Source organism: Giraffa tippelskirchi, chromosome 12, assembly GCF_054371585.1.
Source record: "Giraffa tippelskirchi isolate mGirTip1 chromosome 12, T2T-mGirTip1v1.2.pri, whole genome shotgun sequence".
Lineage (NCBI taxonomy): Eukaryota > Metazoa > Chordata > Mammalia > Artiodactyla > Giraffidae > Giraffa > Giraffa tippelskirchi.
The window spans coordinates 57,522,733-57,527,194 of record NC_137286.1 but is presented as its reverse complement, the minus strand read 5'-3'; positions in this window follow the sequence as shown (position 1 = coordinate 57,527,194).

The following is a 4,462-nucleotide window of genomic DNA, read 5'->3' as shown; positions in this document are numbered from 1 at the left end:
TTAAGGAGAGTAATTAAAATGTATTAAAATTTGAAAAAGTCTATTCATTACGCTATAAGATGTATACTAGAAGAAGCTAATTTCAAAGTACATAGCTTTCAAAGGGTCAGTATCAAAAATATGTTTTAGAAAAGCCTTCTAAAATCATTGAGACAAAATTTATCAGTACAAATAAGGGCAAAGTCAGTGATTCCGATAAAATGTTTCTTAAAAAAAAAAAAATCAAGTAACCATAATATACCTTACTGGTTAGAATGTAAATTCACGCAAGCATTTTGTAAAACAATTTGTCATTTTTTAAATAATTGAAAATGCATATACTAGTCTACAACCCATTCCTAGGGATATACCCAATGCACTGAGATGTGCTGAGGAGTGTTCATAGCAGCAATATTTGTAATAGCAAAGTTTTAACAACAAGAAAAGTCCATTGATAGGAAGATGACTGGATTGTTGTATACTCACATAATAGAATCTTACACAGTAATGAAACTGAGTTGATTACAGCTCTATATATCTCAATAGCGATAAGTCTCATGATGGTGTTAAATGAAAAAAGAAAGTTAGAATAAAAACCAAACAGCATAATACTTTTTATATGAAGCTCAAAGGCATATGAAGTATAAATAATATATTATCAAGGGATTCATGCATTATGACAGTAAGAATTTATAATGCATATAAATTTTAGAAGATTAGTTACTCCTAGGAGGTGATGGAAAAGAGAGAGGGCAGTTGGTACAGAGAGGAAAGTTCGAAAGTATTGCTAATGCTCTATTAACCTTTGTGGAAGATTTGAGTATTTTACAATTATTTTTACACCTTATACCTTTATATTATTTATTTTTAGGATACATGAAGTATTTTATAATAATAAAAATTAGTGAAATAATTTTTTATTCATACTAGCTATATAGGGAGCATAATTTTAATTGTTTAACTTAATCTTGTTTAGCCTCTCAAAAGAGCTGCCCTTAAAAGACTATAATTTATTCAAATACATTATAAACTAATTGAATTTTAAGATAGTATTTGGAGGTCTCAAGTTCTTGACAATAATTGTGCTTATTGAAAGATAACTTATAAGCAACCAATTAAAACATTTAATTGAAAGTATTAACCTTACATTGACATAAAGTGTAAACACAATCAACTTATTTTAAAATTCCTGTTTGAAATAATTAACATGTCTTTTGAAAATGAAAGATCTAATTTTTATTCATTTAAAGATGAATTACTAACAGTAATATTAAAATACAATTACATTTCAAATTGTTTTAATCATTACTTTTGTTTTTAACTGTAACATTACATTAAAAAAAAAAACCTCTTTATTGTTAGAACTGACAAAAACACCAAAAAATGTACTCATATAATAATAAGACACAAAATGAAACAAATTTGGTGTGAGTGTGTGTTCAGTGTGTATTTTACATGTAACATTCTCCACAAGTTAACAACTTAAGGGCAAAAGCTATCATTGTGAGTCTAGGGAGTCATCCTTTAGAGTTGAGAGGAAGAACTCAATCTTCTCACATCAGGCATGCTGACCCCAGGGCCTTTGCAGATGTTGCCTTTGCCTAGAATGTTCTCTTTCCTTAGGTATCCATGGCTACCATCTTCACTATATTCAGATCTCCACTCACCTTTTCAGAGAGATTTTTCCTTGTCATCTTACCTAAAATATTAACTTCAGTTCAGTTCAGTCGCTCAATCGTGTTCAACTCTTTGCAACCCCATGAATCGCAGCATGCCAGGCCTTCCTGTCCCTCACCAACTCCTGGAGTTTACCCAAACTCATGTCCATTGAGTCGGTGATGCCATCCAACCATCTCAGCCTCTGTCGTCCCCTTCTCCTCCCGCCTTCAATCTTTCCCAGCATCAGGGTCTTTTCAAATGAGTCAGCTCTTCGCATGAGGTGGCCAAAGTATTGGAGTTTCAGCTTCAACATCAGTCCTTCCAATGAACACCCAGGACTGATCTCCTTTAGGATGGACTGGTTGGATCTCCTTGCAGTCCAAGGGACTCTCAAGAGTTCTTCTCCAACACCACAGTTCAAAAGCATCAATTCTTCGGTGCTCAGCTTTCTTTATAGTCCAACTCTCATATCCATACATGACTACTGGAAAAACCATAGATTTGACTAGATGGACCTTTGTTGGCAAAGTGATGTCTCTGCTTTTTAATATGCTGTCTAGGTTGCTTATTCCACCCTTAATAGTTCATACATCCTTATTTCTCTTCATTTTCCCTCCATTGCACTTACTGTATTCTTTTCAAAAAAAGCTTTTAATTGTATATTGGAGTATAGTTGATTTAAAATGTTGTGTTAGTTTCAAGTGTACAGCAAAGTGATTCAGTTCTACATGTATCTATTTTTTTCTAACTCTTCTCCTATTTTGTTGTTTTGTAATACTGAGCCGAGTTCCTTGTGCTGTGCAGTAGGTCCTTGTGCAGTTGTTGTTTTCTAACATGCTATTTATTTTACTTTTTTTTCCTGTCTGTTTCCAAAACAGAATTTAATTTAACTTCTCAAGGATAGGGATTTTTGTATTTTCTTTCCTATCTGTTTATCTGTCTATCCAACCATCTGTCACTGTATCACCAATATATTAATAAATATATTAAAATGTTGTCAAATGAACAAAAGATGAATGAATGCCATTATAAAGTAAGAACTATCCATCATTAGAAGGTGAAGAGTTTAGGTTAAAATAAACTTAAGTAACTGGGTTAAAGCGTACAATAGATATGTATCTTTTACAAGCTTGTTGGAATCGAAATTGTTACAAACAATGCAAAATGAACTAATTTCATCAAAGATTTTAGTGGCAAGTCTTATATATCACTGTGCTACATTGACAAGTTTCAGAGATATTTTGTTGTTGGAGAAATAAATGTTTATATTTGTTTTAATTAAGATTTTATTTAAAGGCTTATTGCATGGCTTATCAATTTAGAATAGTTTAGGTAGAGAGTTAAAACTTCAATTAGGCACATAATACAAAAATGTTAACAGTAAATTTAAAATACTAGTTTAAGCTCTGAATTTTCTATCTTCTGTCACCATATGGGAAAACATCACATGCGCTCACAATAAATGATGTGATTTACACCCCTAACCCTAGATTTGGGCTCTAATGCTCTTCTCACTATACCTTATCTGGACTGCTTGGAGAAAGTTGAATCCATGTTTTGGAGTAGGGAGTTTTCAAGGTGGGCTGGGGTTTTTGCAGTTCACACACAAAAAAAAAACAGCAAAGAATGCTTTTAAAAGTTTAGAGGTGACATAAACAGTTTTCAGAAACTGCATGAAAGGTGGCTTTCACTGGAAAGATTATAATGAAAAGTGAAAGAAAGTGAAAGTTTTAGTCATTCAGTCACATCCAACTCTTTGCAACCCTATAGATTGTAACACTCCAGGCTCCTCAGTCCATGGAATTCTCCAGGCAAGAATACTGGAGTACATAGCCATTCCCTTCCTTAGGGGATCTTCCCAACCCAGGGTTTAAACCTGGTTCTACTGCATTGCAGGTGGATTCTTTACCATCTGAGCCACTAGGGAAGCCTAGAAAGATTATGCTAATTTGGCTAATTCGGATAAGAGTAAATTGTAGATAAGACAGCTTACATCTGTGAAAAGCAGGGGTCAATAAGGATATTGGAAATAAAATAAATTTCTTTACACAGAACTATTACTACAGTTTGTGTGATTACATTCAAATAGAAAACTCTTCTTTGGTTTAATCGCATGTTACCAGCTGCCTATACTCCTGCTTTGTGACCCTGGGATGTGCCCAGGATTCTACAAAACACATTTCTTCTCTGTCAGCTGCCTTCACATCAGGTTTTTGTCACTCAGGGTCCTGAAGAGAGCCTGCAGGGCTGATGGAGGGAAACTTAGCAGGCTCCTTTACTTTTGCTTCTTTGGGTTTTGCATCCGGTGTCTTCTCCTGCCGCTGTAGAAGCAGTTGACTGAAGTTTGCGCTTTTTCTCAGATATGTAGAACAGATGCCATGGCACCCCTCAGATTCACCAGCTAGCTAGCATCTAGTCCTAAGACGTGGGTCCCAGGTCCACAAGATCCCTCATCTGAGCGGTTTTCTGTGATTGCTCCCCTGAGATACCTCAGAGTTCTCTTTCTGCCTTTTCAATTAACAACATTATACCTAGTTAACATTTTTTCATATTGCATTCTTTAGAATAACTTATGATTCTGTCTTCTAACTGGTCCCTGACTGATATCTCTCATCCATTCCTACTCTTGTCTACAAGGTAATATCCATCAAAAGTTGCTGTGCATCCTTCTGTGCGTTTCACTATGCTTTCAGAATTACATGTACATGCAAACACATACACACATACACACACACACAGATACACACAATGTGTAATCTGCAGAGCCTTGAATATTTCATCATATAATGTTTGCTACTGCTGCTGCTGCTAAGTCACTTCAGTC